Genomic DNA, 23537 nt, shown 5'->3' with positions numbered 1-23537 from the left:
GTGTAGAGTGAACCCCTAATCCAATATGACTAGGGCCCCTGTAAGAAGACTGTTATGTGAAGACAAAGAGACACAGGGAAGATGTCATGTGACAATAAAAGTAGGTACTGGAGTTGACGCAACCGCAAGCCCAGGAATGTCAATGATTTCTGTCAAACTACCAGAAGCTAGGAAGAGGAAAGGAAGAATTTCTTTAAAGGTTTTAAAGGGAACACAACCCTGCTGACACCTTGATTTAGGACTTCTGGCCTCTAGAACTGTGAGACAATCAATTTCTGTTGTTTCAGGACACCCATTTTGTGGGACTTTTGAACAGCAGTCCTGGGAAGCTAATATCCTAGCCAAACTATATCCAAACTTTCTTTTACCAAAAAGAGAGAGAATGTACATAGGGCAGGGTATAAATGCACTCCTTAGCAACTTCTAGGAAGCAGGCACCAAGCTGAGTGCTTTCTTGTAACTTTTTCAATGAATCATCTCAAAAGTCCTATAACAGTCCAGGCAGAGGTAAGAACTGAGACTCAGAAGGTGGTCACAACTAAGCCACACATACATAGCTCAGAAGTAGCAGACCCGGGGTTTGAACTCATTTCTATCTGAATTCAAAACACAGATTCTTAGCTCTTTCTCCCTTGGATTTCCTAAAAGGAGTGACAAAGAAGCCAAGGCAATGAGCCAGATGAAACCGAAGAACCTGGCAGAGCCGTCAGCAATTTACAAAACATGAGAAAGCACCATCTTGAGGGTGCTGGGATTGGGGTGGAGAGGGACAAGTGGAAGACAGACTTCTTGCCTCGCAGCTCTGAGACACCATAATGTGATAGCGTTCTTATCAGCAGGACTTGCTTCTCATCTTCTCTTTGGACTCTGGAACACAGAGCGAGGCAAAAACAAAGTGTGTTCAGAGAGAGTCGAGAGTGAGGAAGTCTTTTTACAAGTCTCTGAGGCCTTACAGGGAAGATACTTTCCTAAAGTTAATTACTTTCTGGATGAATATCTGATTAGAAATATCATTTGCAAGCCCCACCTGCTGCGGATGTCTCTTGTTTTTAAAGTAGATGTTCAAAAAATGTTAAAATCCTCATATATATCTTCATCTCCCATGGAAAACAGAACAGTGATTATTTTGGTCCCTAGGGAGTTGGGATCTAGTCACGGAATTCATTTTAGCCTTATGTAATCTAGGAGAACAGGGAACAGATCGGATGAGAAATCTCAAAGTAAAACATGCCGCCCACAAAATTAGCCTGAGTCATTGCTCTAAGTGAGAGACTGGATTTAAATCAGAACTAATTTTTAAAATTTCAACCAATGACCCTTCGACTCTGATGATGAGGCTATTGTCTTTGGAAATGAGCCAGTGTGTTTTTGTCTCTGTGTTAAAAATGTACTTTGCTGCACTATTCACAAGATACAAGAAAAAAGCACAGAGCCAGAACCCATGAAATGAGATTCCAGTCTCCACCATATGACTTAGTTACTCTGAGCCTCAGTTTCCTCACCCATAAAATTCTGATTTTGATGTGTTTATCCCTTTCCTGGTTACTCTTCCCTATTATTTCCTCCCAAGCCCCATCTGCCTTCCTTCTCAACTCTCCACCTACCTATTGCCATGATAAAGAGAGAATATAAGTTGAGGGGTTAATGAATGCACTTGGACAAGCACAGGAACAGCCCATACCATGTATTCATTCATTCATTTTTTTCATACATTCATTCACTCATTTCGCAGAGCATCTATTTAAGTCTCTATCAAGTGCTAACTAGACCTTAAGGCTGGATCCCACAGTCCTGGTGAGAAGAGAGAAAAATAAATGGTTAATCACAAATGAGTGTTACAGACAAGGAAACACTTGAGATTGAGTGCAACCAGGGGTTAGAGAGACTTATCTAGTTTTTCTTTTGGGGGGAGGTGATGGAAAGATTTCCAGAGGAGACAAAACCGGGGGAAAAATAAGAAAGAGAATATTCTTGAAGGAAGGGGTACTAAGCAATAAGCAAATACTCAGATAGCTATATATATCTGTAATTTTAGGGCATGAGGCTGAAGCAGAAAACAAAGAGTCAAGGCCCTATGGGCATTGTTGAGGGAAGCAATTGACTTACTGATCATGGTCTGCATAGGGAACTGGAAGGGTCAATAATCACTTTGCTGATACTAGCATATCTAGCAGTGGGTCCACAGCTGTTATATCTCCATGCTTAAAAGGCATCACTTACGGGAGTGAAGAAAACCATTGTGTGGAGCTCCAGAGGATTTGAACAGAAGGGCAAAAACTACAGAAAATCACAAACGTTTAGCAGTCAGTGGTATTAAGTTGGAAGAGGGTGCTTGGAATAGCAATAATACTCCACCAATGGTTGGCCTACTACTTGCTAGAAATGCATCATAGTTGGACAACATAAGCTTTAAAATCTCTTCCAAACCAGTGAAGCTTAATTGGTATTCACTTTTCCTCCCAATGGACATCTGCTGAGTCTTCTATAAAAGAGAACACAACAATAAATCGGTGATATTTCTGAGACTTTTTTTTACCAATAATTTTTTTTATAATTCTTTCTTTCCCACTTACCTCAATATGAAGCCAATCGTGTGACGCTTTCTATTAGGCAAATTGTATTTATCAAATAATTATTGTCCGACTTTATATTTCAGTAGTCAAATCAAATAACAGTCCTGTGATTTAAGTAGAGACTTTTGGATATTGAAACTAGCTTGAAGTCTTCTACCTGGGGACTCAAGATTGGAAACCTGCAGAGAAAATAATCTCCAAGGTCCCCTCCAGCAATGATAGTCTATGACTCTAAAGATTAGATTGAGAAAAAGGAGGGAGAAGGTGGATCTTCTCAAGATTCTGCAGACAAGCTCTGAGAAGAGAAAGCAAATGTGAGTGTGTATATATGTCAGTGAGGAGGGAAAGCCACTGAGAGGGAAAATCCCAAGAACAGTCTACAGTAGCAGAGAAGCATGAATGTGGATTGAGCATCAGGTGTATGAGTATGAAGATCTGGCATAGAAGTCCACGGGTCTGTGGGTTGGCTACACATTGACTTTTGATTAGGAGCAAGTATTTCACCGCTCTCAGTCTTCAGTTCTGTGTAGCAGGCCAATGATTTTTAGCTTGGAAGTGTCATTGCAAAGATTAAGTGAAATAACATGTAAAGCAATGAACCTATCCTTAGCACACAGTAGGTTCTCAAAAGACAGTAGTAATTATAAGACAATGATGCTTTAATCAAGAGGTTTAGACACCAAGGAGCAGTTTAATTTGTTTACTGTGCAGAAAGATGAGAGTCTTTATTGCTCTAATGACAGTTAGATGACTTTAGAGGCCGCCTAGGGATAGTGTGCTGTTGTCATTGTAGGTAATAATAACAGAAATGAGAGGAGAATTAATGAGGAAACCAGACAAATCCAGAATGCTGGGCCATCATCCGTCTGGACCGCATCAATGCAGGAAAGGGAAGAGATGACGTAAGTGTTTATTTCTAACTCTCCCTCTCTGAGAATGCTGAGTGTTTTCTGTCTGACTTCTGCTTTTAGCATTTCCAACACACCTGGACTCCAAGCAGCATTCTTTTTAAATCTTTTGTTGCTATTGTTGCTGTTGTCATTGGCCTGGATCCTGAAAGCACCTGTGTGCATGATTATGTTCTTGGTACACAGGTAGGAAGGTAATAATGATATGCTCCCCAAGAACTAGGAAATGAAGCAGAACTAGGAAATGAAGGATTGTCCTCCCAAGAGTTAAGCCTAGAAATTAATCCAGTTAAAACAAGATATGCAAATTTATCTCGCAAAGACCTTGAGCCCCAGGCCCCAGGATTGGGGCTAGCCTCAATGAAGATATTAAGGTGTCTACAGAAAAACTTTTTTGGAAATTGGAAATTGGCATGGAAATGTAGAAAAAGAGAATAAAGGAAGCCCTGTTCAGGGTCATGCCACTTATCCAGTGCATTGGAATCTGTCATGACACCGATCGATTAGAGGACAAACTCCAAATCCCTCATACGGCTGCTGAGACCTGACATGATTTAGCCCCCTGCACCTCTCTCCCTGACTCAGTCCCCTCTCCCTTGGACTTCTTGCTGTTTATACAATGTCTGTCCTCATGGCCTGGGATTCCTTTCCCCCTAATTTTACATGGTGCTGTCCCTCACTTCGTGGCTCAAACTTAACTCCAAAGGGAAGTGTCTCTGGACTACCTTGTCTAAAATCCATCCAACAAAGGCATCTGGGTGGGTCAGTCAGTTAGGTGTCTGCCTTCTGCTTGGGTAATGATCTTGAAGTCCTGGGATAGAGCCCTGAGTTGGGGACCTCACTCAACAGGGAGTCTGCTCGAGGATTCTCTCTCTCTACTTCTCTCTTTGCCCCTCCCCCTGCTTGTGCACTCTCTCTCTGTCTCTGTCTGTCTCTCTCTCAAATAAATAAAATCTTCAAAAAAATAAAAATCAAATAAAATTAAATAAAATCCATCCAACATAGGACCAGGGCCCCACAATACATTTGTGACTTATGAAATGACCAGGCACTGCCCTCAGACTTATGAAAACAATGAATGCAAAAACACAATTCAAGTACAAAAGCCAATAAATATCATGGCAGGAAAAGCTGATTTAAAAAGTTGCGAGAGGTATAGTCTGCACAACATAAAGCTGGTGAAATATTTAGTCTTGTGGATTGCAATGCTGCAACAATATTTTCTGAACAAGGAGGAAAGTCCTCCAGAAGAAGTTTATTTATTAGAACAAGGTTTTATTGTCATGAATCTGGCTTGCTAAAGCAAGTGAATATCTTCTAGAATACTTATTCACTCTGTCATTTAAATGTATTTGGTGAAATTTTTAAACTGTTTTCCTCAACCCGTCGTTTTCTGAGAGCTTGATCTCACCAACTGAAGTTTTTGAAGCCATGGATCTTTTTAAGAAAGGAGAGAAGAGAACTCGTTTTTATTCCAATTTGGCAAAAGCATTCCAAATGGAAGATGGAGATGTCAGACTATCTTATGATATCACTACACTCCCAAATCTAATTCATGGTCTTTGTTCTGATTGCATTCACATTAAGCAAGGTTATGATTACGACTTGCCTTTTCATGTAGGTCTCCTAGGGAAAGAAAGAACTAGAAATGTGGACCCAAACTTTCTGTCTTCTTATATCAATTGTATTTCTCACTATTAATCAATGTAGAGCACCAATGGCCTACTGAATACTTAACTTGTGGTTTCATATTTGCTATTTGTGTGTTTTGTCCTGTAGCAAGATGCCTACTTCAGCATCCTGATGAAGATGGTAAGGACAGGTCTCTATGGATGTTTATAGCAGAGAAGAATGGAAGGAGAGGAAAGGATAAAGCCTTTTTGCTTGCCAGTTTCTGGGTCCTTCCAAAGTACTATCTGATATTTCATGGACCATTGGGAAAAACAAGAAGAATGTGGTGTGTGTGTGTGTGTGTGTGTGTGTGTGTGTGTGTGTGTAACTGATTCAGAATTTTTGTAGGGAGCCAGGGGTAGGAAAATGCCATTGGAAATCTGGTGGATCCCTTTATACATGGTGCCTATGAGGAAGTGGGGTTTGGAGAAGAATGGCCTGGAGAACCAGAGTCTTGGGACCCAAAGCCCAGAGCACTGTGGTCAAGCATGTTGCATGGGGAACAAAGCCATCCTGTTCTAAAGCATCCTGAGAATCTTAACAGCAAACTGGGCAAGTGCAACAATCCAGTGGATAAAGTTTGAGTCAATTCTAATAATTTGAAGATCAAAAATGAATGGTGATGCAAGCAACCTGTGATTCTAAAGACCTTTACTCCTCTTACAAATGAAGTGGCACTTCATATACCCTTCTCTGCCCTGACTCAGCATGCAGACAGATCAAGACTCTGATTTTCTACTGTGCACGTCCAGTGCTATGGTGATGAGGACAAAACTGAGAGGTAATTTTGCTAAATACTGTCCAGCCTCTGGGAATAACACACAAGACTCTAGTTTCTCTTTTGAAATTTTAACTGCAGATTGGGGCTGGTCTTAGAAATTACACAAATAGATAACATTTCTAGAAGTAAACTCTCCAATTTATTCCCCATTTGCCCTCTACTGCAAAAAAATAAAATAAATTTTGAAGGAGGCATGATGTTTTCTACTTCCTAAGTGAGTATACTAAGGCTCAGAGAAATTTAAGAAAATCCTCACAGTTATTCAGCTAGTAGATGACACTCAAACCTGAGTGCCCAAGTCCAGTGCTGATCTGATAAAACTAAGTCATTTTGGAGTCATGAGAAAACTTGAAAGTTACACAAAGACACAATCCATTTACTTTTTTGAATATATATATTTAAATTTTATTTAAATTGACTTAACTAACATACGTATTATTGATTTTAGAGGTAGAGGCCAGTGATTCATCAGTCTTAGAGGATATCCATTTACTCTTTAAAAGGAGGAACGTATTGTGTACCAGACATCATGTTAGGTTCTGTTAATTAAAGTCCCAGGCCTGAGTAATGTAATTGTCCTCTGGTGAAGGGTAAGCACATGCTTTGAGCTTACTCATGACAGGTACTTATGGATTCTTCCATGTAGATGGGAAAATGGGAGGAAAGAACGGGAAGCTTCTTCAAAAGAAGAAGCTGGGTTTCAAACAAAGACGTTTAAAGCAAATACAGGCATAGAGGTTTGAAACAGGCTGTGGGCAAGGTCAAGGAACAGTGAGCTGCTTATTTTGCTTTAAGAATATGGGGCAAGTTTCAGGAGTGAAAAAGTGGTAGAGGATTTCGTACAACTTAGGCAAGAAAAACTGTCACATCCTGGGGACTGCCAGAAACATCCCAGAATGAAGAAAGGGTCCAAAGATCAAAAACTAAACTCTTAAGAAGTCTAAAATTCTAGGACTTTAGTTACTTCCCTACTGTTGGGAGTCTCATTATGTCTATAACTTTTCCTTGTACGAAGAGACATTAAAATCTTTAATTCAAAAAAGATCCTGTGGACTCTCATCCTTAGCAGCACAAAAGCAGGGAACCGATTTAGCTGATCTGGAAAACAAACTGGTGCATGGTGGTGGCCATTTGGAAGATCAGAAAGAAAGTGAGTCTCTGGGGCCTGTGATAAGAAAACCAAGATGAGCACAGGAAATAAATCCGGCTTGTGAAGGAGCCCTGGGGATGAACAGAGGATAAGCTCAGAGGTTCCTGGATAAGACGAAGAACTCCCAGCAAGTTGCCCTCCTTGAGCCACTACAGAGCTCTGAAAAGATAGGAGTGAAATCACAACCCATGTGCTCTGATGATTTTCTCTCCTGGGCTCTGAGCAGGGACATAGGAATCCTGCCATTAAACTGCTACCTCTGGATGCTCATGCTTTGGTTTGTAATCCAACATTCCTAAAGCCTTTCATCTGTGTCTCTGGACTCAGCCTATTGCTAGAGCAGAGCCTTGTTGGCTGTTTAATGATAGTCTAATGAGGTCTCAGAGTGTCCTAAAGGGATGCCTCTAGCCTGCTGCTATCCCTTTAAGGAGGGGGCCTTTGAAACTAGGTCTGCATTAAGTATAAATCAACTTTCCATCTGTGTCTGGTGCACACATGGGTGAAATCCACCTTCCCTATCACTCGTTCCTGGAGGGGATTTTCTCTCTGCATTACACCTGCAGAACGCCATCCTCTTTTCTCTGGCAAGCCTGGATACATGATTAATATTTTAAGCCTCCCAGGTTCCGCTTTCCCTAGTTTCAAAAGTGCCTGAATGTTGGACTTTTAAAAAATGTATTTATCTCCCCATCCAGACCACTGAGGAGGAATTGCAAGTAGAAGGCACAGCCACGGGGGCCGAAACAAATCCGGGCAAATCTTTAAATTGCTTCTGCAGTCATCTGGGTTTTCTTTCATTAGCATCTCAGATGCTACTTCTCTCCCCTGCTGACCTTCGTTTTGGAAAGGAAGAGAGAACAGTTTTAGGAGGGTATTATATCTTTTCCTTCTGAAATGTAGACTTGAAATGTATGGTGAGTGTTCTCAGCTCGGTTCAGAGAGAAATCGGTCTGGCTTCTCCTGTCCCGGGCACTGCCATCCTCTTCAGCTCAGCTCTCAGGAGATTCTTCTAATTTCCCCCTCTCTTTCTCTCCCTCCTTCTCTCCTGGCAGCTCTACTGACGTTTTCCCCACCAGGCTTCTTGCATTCACCTCACGACTGGCTGCAGGCACTTGGTTACCTCCTCATCCGCAGTCTCCTTACAGCTTGGTTGTAAGGCTCCAGAAGCAGAAATAGCCTTAGATATGGAGGCAGGAAGGGCTGACCACATACCCAAGAACCTGGGATCTGAGTATTTATGTCCAAGTTCATCTTTGACACTAATTCCTAAGCCAGAGCACAGATGTTGATCACGTTAAGCTTCAATTTCTTCACCTGTAAAATCAGGGATGGTAATAATAGTAAATGAATAATAAAGAACAAATAAATAATAAATGAGAACACAAATATGATTCAAATGTCACAAAACATGTGCAACTTGTTACATAGATCTATTGTGTGCATCTACTGCACAGGGGGGGGGGGCTGTCTTTTGGGAGACTTCAGTCTGGAAAGATGCTCACTCAGTGCAGCCCTTGCACCTCTAAATCCCTAAGCATTGATCCATATAATAGACAACTATTTATTGAGAGACCATATCTGTCTTGGGTAGTAGAGACACAAAGAAAAATGGTATTTGTGGTATTCACAGTCTAGTGAGACGAAGTCACCAATAGCCCCAGGAGAAGCTCTGTTCACTGCCCTCCACTTAGCTAAGTAGCCAGGACAATGGAAGCCCTTCTCTCATTGAGAAATATAGACTGACTCATTCCCAGAACATACTGAATGTCTGCAACTAGTGGAGTCCTCTCTATACACTGTGTTCTTTTGCCCCCCACCAGCATTTGATTGAACACCATTGTCCTGATTTCATCGAATCAAAGATCTCTGTGCATTGACAATATATTATGAGGACTTGGAATGCTACAAAGGAGTGCAAAGTAGCAGAACCACCAGCCTTCAAAGAGCAGTGCTGCAGAGCAGGACAATAACAGGACTTGAAAGCCAAGGACCCAGGAGGAGTCATGGCACTCCCCAGTTCTGTGAGTTTGGGCGATGCACTTGACCAAGCCCATATTCCCCATTTGTAAGATAGAGATAAGTCTACCTGCCAGTCAACAGTGTCATGAGAAATAAATGATACAATTTATAAGAAAGTATTGTTTAGATTATAAATGTTCTCATGTTAGTTTCAGAGCCTGGCATAAAGAAGATGCTAAAGAAAAATCACAGAAGGGATAAGGAAAGATGAAGAGGAAGGAAGAGACAAGATACTTAGGTATATTTTTCAAAACTATGAAACAGAAAAATATCTGCCAAGAGCTAGTAGGCTCTAGGAATTGAGTAGGAATTGATGACAGAAGCATATCAGGAGCTGGTTTGTATTTTAGTATTAATTTTAAAAATACTCTAGTAAGTTTAAGTATGGTGGATCTGTGAAGGGAAATATCAGAGATAAAAAGTCAAGCTAAAAAACATCTATAATAGTCAATAATAACCTAAGGCAACATCATTTGGAATGCACTCAATATATTGGAGGAGCCTAAGGAGGACATTTTACGATGTGGGAAGGAAGGGACATGTTGAAAATTAATTTTCAGATTCCTCACTAGGAAGCTGGCTGGATGAGCATGTCATTTAACTAAGACAGGAAATATATGAGAGAAAGAAGGTTTGAGGAGGCAGTGATGAATGCAGTTACAGACAGGCTGAGTGGCAGTGTCTACAGGACAGTCAGGTGAAGATGGTGGCACATAGCTGGATGCAGAAATCTGAAGCTCAAAATCACATGTGTGGGGCCGATTCAAAAGGAGTGACTGAGGTCATCCTCTGCAAGCTGTGTCATGTGAGCATAATAAAAGTGGGCTCAAGACAGAACCATGAAGAAGTCTGATATCTTCATATGGTTCTAAAAAGTTGTCATCAATCAAAGCTAGACAATTTATATGCAATTTTCAAAGATAGGCTTAAAAGCACCAAATCTGGAGTCAGACTGCCTGGTCTCCAGTGCCAGCTCCACCACTTATTAGCCTGGGCAGGTCAAGTCAGCTCTTTGAACCCCAATTTTGCCATTTGTCAAATGGGAACATGAGAGGAAGCAGCTGTTGGGAGCATTAGCCAAGTTAATGTGGGTAAGATGTTTATCCCAGTGCCTAATTCATAAACACATAAATATATTTAAAATGTTAGATATTTTAAGAGACTTTGGGGGCAAGGCTCACATTTGTGTTTTAAGCCTTTTTTAAACTCTGAATGAGAGTTGTTTTCCAGGCCACCAGTCTAGAAAAAGATCAATGAAAGGGTCATTTGTCATTTCCTCTTAGTTTGGTCTTTGAACAGCCTCCAGCCTCCCTCCACCTCTTTCCACCTCTCTCTGCAACCCTCCACCCACCTCAGACATCAATGCCTGCTCTCCATGCTAGAGTTCTCAGTGCTCTTGGCCTCTATGCATACTGGAGGCTCACAGTGGTACCACTGGGGGTCCTGGGCCAGCGTATCTGCTGCCTGTCATGCAGAGGCCTGCTGCTACCTGCCCCCCAACACCACCATCGCAGACTCCTCGTCCCAGCAAACCAGAATAGCCATCCCTCCTGTGCAGGCTATTCCAACACTTCCTGCCTCTGCTGCCCCATCTCTGCCCCAGCTGCCACTTCTTATAAGCAGTGGTCCTATTACCCTTGCCTCTGGCCACCAACACTTCTGAAATTTGAGAATTCATTCACTCCTTCAAGAAATATGTATTAAGTTCCCATCATGAGCCACTGAGCTAAGCATTATTGAGGAGAGTAAAACTTTCTCTTATGGAGATTATCACAAGAAAATAATATGTTTTTTTAAGAAAATAATATGTTAATCAACCAAACATAAATCAAGAAATAAGATAATTTCAATGATGAAGGAAATAAAGAGATGAAATAGGATAAGTTAGAGTAGGATACAGTAGGATAGGGTAGAGTAAGATAGGGCAGGGTAAGGTAGCGTAGGATAGGATAAGATAGGGATGGATAAGGTAGGATATGGTAGGAAAGGTAGGGTAGGGTAGAATAGGATAGGATATGGTAAGGTAGTATAGGATACAGTAACACAGAGTAGAGTAGGGCAGGGTAGGGGAGGGTAGGATATGGCAAGGTAGAGTAGGGTAGGATAGAATAGGTTTGAGATGGATCTCTAACACAGTGAATTTAACTGAAACCTGGATCCTAATAATGTTGTGTGTGTGAATGTGTAGAGGAGAGGGGAGTGGAGATTTTCTTATTTGAGCTCTTATTAAAGCCAAGCACGTTGCTGGATATCTTCTTAGATTTGCATTTCTCATTTGCAAGTCTCTTTCTCCCTCTTGAATTAAGCAAGCTCAACAAAAGAAATATTCTCCACCCCCTTTCCAATGAAACGAAGAATGCTTTGAATTACATGATAGATTTTTCTGTTTCTGCCACTCTCAGCGCCTCCATATTTTAAGGTGTTTGATGAGTGAGAACATGAGGTTCAAAGATCCTACCACGTAGAACATGAACTAGAAGAATTTCTTCTCACCAACTAAAATCCACTGTAGCACCAACTAGTTGGAAATAATATAACAGCCTCTCAAACCTGTGCAGAGCTTGACAGTTTGCAAAGTGCTTCTGTAGACTTGATTTATGTAAGATCCACAGCCACTACATGAAATAGTATTTTCTCTATTTTGTCGATGGAGAAACTGAGGCTCAGAGAAATCATGTGACTCTCCAAATATGCCACTTGTAAGTGATGAAACTGAGATTTGAAGCTGTTACCCATCAGTCTTTGGGCACATTTCCTACCACTGTTATTGCACAGCTTCTGAAACAGTCTCAGGTCAATTTATGACATTGGGTCTGTCCTAAATTGCTGTGGTTAGTTTTTACTCAGCCATAACTTATGTTTGTGTCCTGTAGTTTTGCCTCCCTAAGGGTCGAGACAGACACCACTGCATTTCTGGCTTACTCACACGATGAAAGACAAGACTTAACTAAAAGCGTGTCCCCTGCTCACCTGGCAGTCCCGAGAGGGTGTCTAAGAGTCTCCCAATGCAACACCTCTGCTGTCCTGGGGGCTTCCATGGACAATTTGTTCTTGCCTCTCACACTTAAAATCTGGGCAGCCCAGGTGGCTCAGCGGTTTAGCGCCACCTGCAGCCCAGGGTGTGATCATGGAGACCCGGGATCAAGTCCTGCTTTGGGCTCCCTGAGTGGAGCCTGCTTCTCTCTTTCTCTCTCTCTCTCTCTCTCTCTCTGTTTATATGAATAAATAAATAAAATCTTTTTAAAAATCTGGCTCCATCAGCCCCTTGCCCCACTGGGCCAGAGAATGCAGTGGCTGCTGGGAGCACTACCACCCCTATTGGTTCTGGCACTGTCTAATGAAACCTCCCCTCCATGCCCATCTCAGGTCCCAGGAGGTCAAGGCACCTTACTCTGGAGCAGAAAGAATTCTGTTCCTCCTAACATTACTTCATTTAGATTCCCCAGCTGCTGTCTGGTATTGTCCACTCTGAGCATCTTTACATTAAAGGTGATGAAGCCAAGACACAGAGACATTAAGCCTCTTACTCAGATCCATACGGTAATGAGTAGAAATGGGATTTGAACCCAGGCAAGTCTGACTGCGGAATCCACATGATGAAACCCTGTCCCCTAAAGGAAAGCACTCAGCCTCAGAGAACAGATGCTGACACACAGGCTTTATCTAGTGAGGCATGTGACTGCCATCTTATAAGGCATGTGACTCGGACTTGTCCCCTGTCCATCCTCAAGGACTTGGGTCAAAAAGCCTGGGGTAAACAGGTTGCAGACACATAATCAAATGAAACAAATGGCATTCAGTCATCAAAATATGAGGGATCTGTTTTCACATGCACACATGCATACACACATCAACAGTATATTTGGAGAACAGGCAGCAGCATTTGAGCTCTCAGACACACACTGCCTTGTTAAGAAACCTGAGAGTGTGTCAGAGAGCCAGCATCTCTCCAACCCTAGTGCACTGTGACATACTAGCTTGTTAAAAACATTCTTTTGAGTGGATGAATAGAATCTGGAGTGGCTAGATATTACTGCCTTATTACTGAAGCTTTTGAACTAATTATTTTGTAATCCCACATATTCTAATAAAAAAGTAGCGAGTTTTAGAGGCAAGAGCCAGATTTAGCATATACCTAGGTTTGAATGTGACCTTGTAGAAGCTGTTTAATTTTCTGAAGTGTGACACCCCGAGCTACAGTACACAGCTAGTAATGGATAAGGGTTACAAATGCAGCTAAACCTGGCAGCTCCATACTTGCTGGGCACAGCTGGCACTGAACAAAGGCTTATTCCCTTCTTTCAGCTTCCTCATTGGTATTTGTACCTTCAATTTCAGTGACTGCTTATCTGACCCTTCATGGTGTGAACAAAGGGAAATGGTCCTAGGAGTTAGGACACCTGATCTTGGTACTACTAACTCTCTCTGGGCAGTGCTTTAAGCTATTCAGACTTGCCTCATCTCACATTCTAATCAATCAAATAAGACAAGACTAGATGTCTTAGCATGTATTTGTGAGGAGGAAATTAGACTTTATCTTGAGGAGATATAACAAATCCCATTTCTCAACCTCAGCACTATTGACATTTTGGGGCTGGAAACTTCCTCATTGGGGGCTGACCTGTGCATTAGCAGCATGCCCAGTCTCTATCTGCTAGCTGCCAGTAGCATCTCTCCTCTCAGTTGTGACAACTAAAACTGGCCTCATTTGAGAACTACTGAGCTAAACAAATGGTGGGCACTATCATTGGCCTTTCTGCAGCATAGATTTAGAATAGGGGTGTGTGGCCAGCCCTGTCCACAATTTCTCTTTAGCTCACTTTCACTCTGTTACAGATGGGGTTTAGGACAGTAATTCTTTACTTCTAATATGTGTGTGATAAACTCTGATTTTCCAAGTGAGCAATATATGACTTAGCCCCTCCTCTCATTGAGTTAAACAAAAGATCTTATAAATTTTAATCCCTACCTCTCACTAATGAACAAATATATACTCCATTAAGTAAAAGAATTAAGAACAAAATGCACTCCTAGCTACAGATTGATTCCTCTTCACATTTGTGTTCCTTTCTATATGAATACAGAGACAAATCCGCTCTTGCACTCCCACCCAAAGCTTCAGCTCTTTCTGTAGCCTCCAGAGGTGTTACTGGAGAACAAGAACTACACTTCCTCCTCTGTAACTTTTCCTTGTGGCCCTTCAAACATTAGCACTGTCTTTCAGCCCCTTAGAAGGCAACTCTTTAATCCTGCCAGACCCAGAAGACATCCTTCCCCCTCATACCTGTAAATTTCTGGTCTCCAACCTCTGTTTAATCTTCTTCACAGCACCTCGCTTTCCTTTGTCAAAACTGAGAGACCTTGACCCAGCATTTCTGCTTCTGGGTATATACCCAAAAGAACTGAAAGCAAGGTCTCAAAGAGTGAGTTATACACCCATGTTCATGGCAGCATTATTCACAAGAACGAAAAGGTGAAAGTAACACAAGTGAACATCTATCTATGGATGGATGGATAAACCAAATGTGGCATATACATAAAATAAAATATGATTCAGCCTTCAAAAAATGAATTCTGACACAGGCTACAACATGAATAAAATTTGAGGACATTATGCTGAGTTAAAAATAAGCTAGTTACAAAAAAAAAATATGACTCCACTTACATGAAGTCCCTAGAGTAGTCAACGTCATAGAGACAGGCAATAGAGTTGTGGTTGTCAGGGACTGGGTAAAGGAGGCAATAGGGAGTTAGTGGGGTTCTTTTTAGAATTTTAGTTTTGCAAAATGAAAAAGTTCCAGACATTGGCTACACAACAATAGAAATATACACTAGTGAACTGTACACTTGAAAAATGGTTAGCATAGAAAATTTCAGGCTATATTTATTTTGTCACAATTTAAAATAAAATTTAAAAACACTGGGATTCCTGGGTGGCTCAGCAGTGTAGCGCCTGCCTTCGACCCAGGGCGTGATTCTGGAGTCCTGGGATCGAGTTCTGCATCAAGCTCCCTGCATGGATCCTGCTTCTCCCTCTATCTGTGTCTTTGCCTCTCTCTCTCTCTCTCTCTCTCTCTCTCTCTCTCTCTGTGTGTGTGTGTGTGTGTGTGTGTCTCATGAATAAATAAATAAAATCTTTTAAAAAATTAAAAAAACAAAGAAAAACCCCAAGAGACCTGTGTCCTCTCCTCATCTCTGCATCAGGGATCCCACCACCTCCTCGGTGGCTTCATACGTCTGCAACTTTCCTTGTCTTGCCCCCTATTTCTGGAAGGTACAGGAGAATTGTTTTTCCCTCTGCATGATCCTTCCTTGGTCTTTAAAATAAGGAGGGTCATCTTCTTCATTCCTTTTTCTCCACTTCTCACCAGGAAGTGAATCTTCTCTCATTAGACGGTTAAGTAGTGGGCCTTCCCGCATCCCTCCCTTCTCTCTTTTCTACTCCTTAACTCTATGTAGTTACATCTCCATCTTGGTTATACCTGCTCCATTTCCTATATCTTGCCTCATGGGACATAAATTCTCCAGGCCTTCCAGGGTAGTTTAGTTCATTTCAGACACTTGAGTCAAGTTCTATTGTCCAATTCAAGTTTTAACTGCAATAAAGTTGACTTTTTAATCATTATCTGGCTCCTGGGTTATTTTTCAACTGGTTCAGAACCCACAGAGGAGGGCCTGTGATTAATAAGTGTCCTCAAACTCATTCCAAAGATCCAGAGACTCTAGGAACATTTTTTGTTTGTTTTGTGTCAACCTTGAATGACATGAAGAGCAAAGGCCCAAACTTGATGGCTAAATTACATACAAATCCACCATATACGGTTATTTAGAAGGCCCTTATGCCACAGTTCTGCAGCTGGCTACCCACTGTGTTAGCATTATTATGTCACCACACTGAGAGCATTGCATGTTCCTTTCACAATTCCAAACTCTGCATCAGGTGCAGAGTGGAACTGCTCCTGCCTGTTTGCTGCCTGACTGACTGTTATTACAATACAAAAGGGAGATGACTCTCTAAACACTGTCCATTTGGGTCATTCTTGACTTGGACAGATGTCACTCTCAGTTGCTAATAACACATGAAAGCAAAAAAAGGTGGGTGACTAGGGATAAATAATATCTCATCTTACTGATTTAAAGGGGACATACATCTAAATTTGATGAATTTAGGCATCAAGCTTCTTCGCAAATTGCTTTTACCTTTTGAGTCTCCATTCTATTGTCTATAAAATTAGGGTTTTTGTTCTGATGTCTAAGCTCCCTTCTATTTCAAACATACTTTTAATTTAATGATTCAATTGTGTTTTCAGCCCAGTATTAAGAGATTAAGGCAGAAACACCCCATCCCTTCCTTCCCACTGCAGAAGTGTCCAGCAAACATTTTCGTTTTTGTGGACATGGGAGGATCCAGCAGCCTGTTGAACCACAATATCAAACTCCAGTCCGATGGTCCACCCACCGGGTTTTTAAATCATGGAATGGTTCTGACCCAACAAGAGGGCAGCTAGAATTGGCAATCCAAGGGTGACTATGGGAGGTGGCCCAAGGGGTACTCTAGATAATCAAAATGAACAAAGTTATTCCTTTCATCACGTCATCAAAAATAAATCTAAGCTATGGGTTATTTCTGGAGGAATACCATCCAACCCTAATCTTATTCATCCCCACAGTCCACTGTTCCCTCCCTGGCTTGGCAGCTTGCCGCAGGGGGAAGTGAGCTGCCTGGGGTTATAAGCTGTCAGACTCTGCATTTAAATATTACTCACCCAGCTCAGTTCAAGGTACAGGTCAGCCCATAGTATTAAGTTAAGTACACTGGGAAATACATTATCTTTTGGGTCACAAGGGTACAATTCAGTGAACAGCAACAGGATTTCCTGGTTGATAGATGATTCCACAAGAGGTTATAAGTCGCTTGCTCCAGAAATAATAGCAATAATCCTCTACATTCATATTCTGCTCTGGAGTCTGCGAAGGATTTTCACATCTGTTATCAAATAGGATATTCTCAGTGGAGTCAGCCCAGCATGGGAGGAGCTGGCGGCATAGACATAGGCTGGAGCACCTATTTCCCACTGTCCATGCTCTGTTGCTTTAGGTAGTCATTTCACCTCTTGAAACTGAAATTCACTAGCTATAATCAGGATATGCCATTAATGTCCGCCTTGTGGGGAAATCAAAGAGATCAAATGAGGTGCTGTTTGTGCATATATTTTTAATTAAATGTCACAGAAAAGAACCTCTTGGGCATGTTCTATAAAAGCAAAATTAAAAATTATGAAAATCAGCCCCAATTTACTTTCTAAAGCCTAAAAAATATAAACACAGGAGAGCTAAAACAGTTTTAAAATGGTTTTCTCTTTATTTTTTCTTTTAATTGGCATTCATTCATTGGGTACCTTTGTATAATAGCTATAAAACTTAGTCACTGCCTTTCAGGAACTTGGAAAATTAAGCTATACATAGTTTTAGCTACAGCAGTGACTTTAGGTAGAGAATAGAAATGGAGAAGACAGGTCAGTTTCACAGACGTAGGTGTCAATGACTGCCATTGATATGATGCCATTTAAAAACACTTAAGGAACAAGATAACCTTGCACCACAGTACTGACATGAAGGAGTTATCAATGTCACTCTTTCCAGATGGGGCAGCTCCTAGACATATTCTCTCTAACTCTCACCTGCACCCAAGAAGGCATTTTTTTTATTTTTATAAATTTATTTTTTATTGGTGTTCAATTTGCCAACATATAGAATAACACCCAGTGCTCATCTCATCAAGTGCCCATCTCAGTACCTGTCACCCAGTCACCCCCACCCCTACCCACGTCCCCTTCTACCACCCCTAGTTCATTTCCCAGAGTTAGGAGTCTTTCATGTTCTGTCTCCCTTTCTGATATTTCCCACTCATTTTTTCTCCTTTCCCCTTTATCCCCTTTCACTATTATTTATATTCCCCAAATGAATGAGACCATATAATGTTTGTCCTTCTCTGATTGACTTATTTCACTCAGCATAATACCCTCCAGTTCCATCCACGTCGAAGCAAATGGTGGGTATTTGTCATTTCTAATGGCTGAGGAATATTCCATTGTATACATAAACCACATCTTCTTTATCCATTCATCTTTCGATGGACACCGAGGCTCCTTCCACAGTTTGGCTACTGTGGACATTGCTGCTAGAAACATCGGGGTGCAGGTGTCCCGGTGTTTCATTGCATCTGTATCTTTGGGGTAAATCCCCAACAGTGCAATTGCTGGGTCATAGGGCAGGTCTATTTTTAACTCTTTGAGGAACCTCCACACAGTTTTCCAGAGTGGCTGCACCAGTTCACATTCCCACCAACAGTGTAAGAGGGTTCCCCTTCTCCGCATCCTCTCCAACATTTGTTGTTTCCTGCCTTGTTAATTTTCCCCATTCTCACTGGTGTGAGGTGGTATCTCATTGTGGTTTTGATTTGTATTTCCCTGATGGCAAGTGATGCGGAGCATTTTCCCATGTGCTTGTTGGCCACGTCTATGTCTTCCTCTGTGAAATTTCTGTTCATGTCTTTTGAAGAAGGCATTAATATTATTATCATCATCATCATCAATATCATCCCCAGCTCAGGAAACTGAAGCTTGGGAAAGTTAAATAATGTGTCTACATCTGGTAAAGCTTCAGAGCATGGGTGTCTGAACCCAAAACTCTTGTCTGTTGCCCTGCATGGGGAAGTATATCTTCTCAGAAATCAGTGAATAGAGGACCCCCAAAATAATTGTTTTGCTGGACCCTAAAAGACCAAGAGAGGGGGAGAGTATGAAGAAAGCCATTTCAGGAAGAGGTCGCAACATGAATAAATTATGAATGTATATTTTTTAAGATATTGAGGTATCCATTCTGTCTAGTGCTGATCATTACCAAAATTTTCAGCAGCTTGTCATCCACCTTCTAAAGACCAAGTGACTTTAAGATTCTTCTTAAAAGGGACCTGGGTGGCTCAGTGGTTGTGCATCTGCCTTTGGCTTGGGGCATGATCTCGGAGTCCCGGGATTGAGTCCCTCATCAGGCTTTCTGCAGGGGGCCTGCTTCTCCCTCTGCATATGTCTCTGCCTCTCTGTGTGTCTTTCATGAATAAAGAAATAAAACCTTAGAAAAAAAGATTCTTCTCAAGATAACTACTTAAGAATCCTTTCTCAAAGTAGACTCAGCTTCCTGATTCTGCAGCCCTGTCTGCTGTCACTTCAATCACTCTGCTGCTTCCTATTGCCCCTACCTTCTCCAGGCTAAGTCCTAATGGAGATTCCATATTTAGAATAAGTGCCTGATTATTCATCAGATGGTGAATGAAACCGTTTTATGGTATACCAGCACTCTGACTTGGTTTGGTTTAGTTTGATTTCCAACTCTACTTGTAGGGTAGAAGTGGCAAGTTCAAATGTCTATGTTGACAGATCCCTGTGATCTTACATTGAAAATAGTTAAGAAGACCATCATACTTCCATACTAGCACCAGTAGGGAATCAGCAAGCTTTTTTTTTTTTTAGGCTTTTTATTTTAAGTATTTTATGTTGACTTTGATGCCCTGAGATTATTAAGTATGCAATATTCATGTATGATAAAATACAATTATGGAAAATTCAACTGAAATGGACAAATGAAGGTAAACATGACAAAGAGATGTGGTACAAATTGCTAACAAGTAGCAAATATAGGCATACCCACATCTCCTTTTTTATTAAAAAGAAATGCACTGTCAATGAGCAGAGTCAATGGCATCTATTTGCATCACTTTGGGTACTCTGGCTGGAAACAGGCAAAATTGATTCTTTCTAATTTAATAGAAGTATTTTAGGACCTCAGAGTCAAAGGAAGATTTGACTATTCAAGTTTCATGCAATATGAGAACCAAAGACCCTCAGAGCATTCTTCATTTTTCATTCCACAAATATTGTTGAGCACCTGTTTTGCCTGGAATTGCTCTCCGTGCTGAAAGCATAGTGGAGATGGAGTCTAGATGTGATTGCAAAAGCTAATGAGCACATGTTCCAGACACAGATGCTAAATGTTCAAATTCCAGTGCCTGCCTTCCTTGTAAGGTTCTGCTCAAGTTTCAATTCCCATAAGAGTCTGAGTAACCTAGTTTGGATCAGGTGCCCACCTCCTTGGTCAATGTTGGAGGATGTTTTCTGAGGAAACTTGATGAACAGCTCCACCATGAAAATAGCCACAAACGATGGGGATAAAAAAGAAAAAAGAAAAGAATGGTGTTTTCATAAGAAGGGGAAAAGGATGCCAAGAAGGAAAAAGAAACATTGTCTCATCTTCTGCCTTACAGGACAGAATGAGATCGTGAATATGAAGACATCGGCACAGAACGTGGCAAAAAGTAACTGTATGATGGATAAATAAATAACAACAAGAAAAGTAATTTTAAAAATCCATCTTCTATGTGACTAGACATCAGAGTATGGTAAGTAATTATGCAGGGTTTTTTTTTTAATACAAACATACACTCAATATGTCAGAAGTGAGATACCAGGTTTAAATTATTTATGAAATTTGGTAGAGCATTAATATAAGTATTTAATGAGGAAGTGTTAGTTCTGATTTTCCCTGTGCTTGGCAGACTTCAATTTGGTGGCAAATTTAATTAAACACATGCTATAATCAAAATCCTTGGAGCAACACACATATTTTAAGAGAGATCTCAGAATACAATATCCTACCAAAGAAATAATAGATTATAAACAGATCTGAAAACTATAACATATGTCAATGTTTAAAAGGATGGGGCATCTGACCTAACTCAGCATTATGCACATCAAATTGTATACAACTCTAGTCGGGACAGAGTCCTTCTCCAGAAAAGGAAAGAAAGTTTCTGGTGAATATCTTGTGGCTTCTAGAAGAGAAGTTTTTGAGTCCAGGACAGGACAATGACTCAGCATGGCTAGTTTTGCCTTTAGCTAAAGCATCAACTGTGCTATGTCTTTCACAAAAGAGCCCCAATGTACCTTGTCTTTAGAATGGCAGGAAGAAAAAATCTTGCCTAGTGTCTCCATTGTTTTCCAAGAAATTAAGAGTGAATTTTCTTCAAAGCTGGAGAGAAAGAAGAGAAAATCCAAAGGACAAATGTGGGCAAAACACATACTTAAGTCTCTCCATGTGGCTGGGGGTTCTTCACAGTATGAAGGAACTAGGTCCAAGATCAAGGATACCAAGAGACAACTGGGTGGAGATGACATTGCATTTTATGATCTAGTATTGCAATACTATGCATGGGGTGTTACTGCCCTCACATTCTGTCTGTTAGAATGGAATTACTCAGACCAGCCCATACTCAAGGAGAGTGTAATCAGATCCCATACCTCAATGAGAGAAATGTCAAAGACTTTTCAGATCTGTTTTTAAAACCACCACAGTCCATACTCTGACATGTTTACACTCCTCTCCATGAAAATTACCTTCATCCTCTCCTGTGACATCTCCTTCCTTCAAGTTTTATTTAGTATTACAACAGGTTCAAGCTCCAGATCCAGGATCCAATCACCAAATTCTATAAAGTGGAAATGACACTTTCTCCAACTACATCACCAAGGATCATGTTAAGTGTACATACACACACATGCACAATCTATACACAAACATAAAATCATGATGCCCTTTTCAAAAACACTGACTGTTAATTATACATAAAACACCTCCATTCATGAAATTTTATGTCCCCTCCCAGGTAGTTAATTTTATGGAAATGTATAATCCTTGTTCTTCTGCTTGCACCCCTCCCCTGCCACCTCTACATACACACACTACACTGCTAGCACTCTTGGGAATACTTGACAAATACTTTCACCAAGAAATTACATTAAGGAGTTAAATTAACATTAAACATTGCATGACACATGCATCAAACAAGTGTTGTTTTTAGATGCTGAGATTTTCTGGGCAACCTCCAAGCGCTAAAGTGTTTAACCTCAACCATTGATTCCTTGTTCTCAGATGGCATTTAAGACATTGAGCTATGTCTCCTTTTGAATTCACCCCCCAGCATTTCTGGAAGGCTGTATTTTGCTGACTTTGGACATTAGCCAGGAAAATGGCTATAAGATGAAGATGACTGGTTATTTCCCCAATACCTATTCTCTCCTTCACTTGAAAAATAAAGATTCTAGCTAGGCACATGGCCATGTAGTGAAAGTTTATTTCTAAATTCCCTTGAAGCTTGGTGTAGCCATGTGACTATATTCTGGTCAATAGTATATGAGTGGAAGTGCCAACTTATTAGTTCTGGGTCAGGTCCTTAACATATAGTAAGCATATAATTCCTTTCTCTTTTCTACCTCCTGGTTTCTGGAATATGGATGTTATAGTGGGAGCCATGATAGCCATTTTAAACCACAGGGTAGAAGCAACATGCTTGAGGATGGCAAAGGAATAAGAAAGTCCATACCAGATTGACTTGCTATGTTTGCCTGCTTATACTCAGATACTTAAGAGAGGAAGAGCTTTTATCTGGCTTGATTGTGTGATAGGACAAAAAAAAATGTTAAATAACAGACCCTCTCAGATCCAGGCCCACAGTAATCTCTCAGATATGCTAAGCATTGGCCCTAACTCCGCTCCTTCACAATCTCTTCTTCTCCAAGAAGTCATGGGCCATCCAGTGGCTGCAGCCTGCTCACAATAGGCAAATGTCTGCAGAGATTTGCCACCAAATCTCTCGGACGAAGCTTAAGAGCCCACTTCATCCACTAACCCTTTGCTTCTAGTCTTTTCACGTCTAATAGATCTTCCAAAGTCCTGTTGACAAGAATAAGAGTGCAAATACTTAAAACTGGAAAGTTCCAGGCAACGAACAATCAGAATGAGCTATCCATAAGCGACCACACCAACTACTGTCCTAAGCAGCGGCCCAGCCATCCGGTGCCTGCCTGCTAATTCCTGCAGGTGATCTTTCCTGCCTCCTAGCCTACTCAGTCCTACAGTGCCCATCCCTCTCCACAGCAGAACACAGTAGTGGAGACTTGCTATAAACAAACAAAAAAGACATTACAATTAGAAGATGGAAGCCATCCTTAATTAAAAGTCAAAAAGCATGTGACCTTAAAATGGATAACAAGCCAGAATATCCACTCTGGGTATTCATTTATACCTATGGAATCCCCAGATGCATTTTAGCATGTGTGTGCTTTCAGACTTGCTACAGACCACTAACTATAGCTCCTGCACTCTTGGTTTTAAATTGTGACTAGCACATTAAGAAACAACATATCGTGGACACAAGCAATCCTGCAATTAGCAAAATATTTCAACACTCAAGTGGGAATACAGTGTTTGCACAAATGCAGCACCTTGTATGCCAAGCAGTTACAAAACAAAGAGACCAGTAGCAGAAGGAATGTATATCTCAGCCTCAATGACATGAGAGTTGTTTTGAGTACCTCAGTGCA

The sequence above is a fragment of the Nyctereutes procyonoides genome, unplaced genomic scaffold (genome assembly GCF_905146905.1).
Source record: "Nyctereutes procyonoides isolate TBG_1078 unplaced genomic scaffold, NYPRO_anot_genome, whole genome shotgun sequence".
NCBI classification, from domain to species: Eukaryota; Metazoa; Chordata; class Mammalia; order Carnivora; family Canidae; genus Nyctereutes; species Nyctereutes procyonoides.
The sequence above is the reverse complement of the archived record's forward strand: the minus strand, read 5'-3'. Positions refer to the sequence as shown.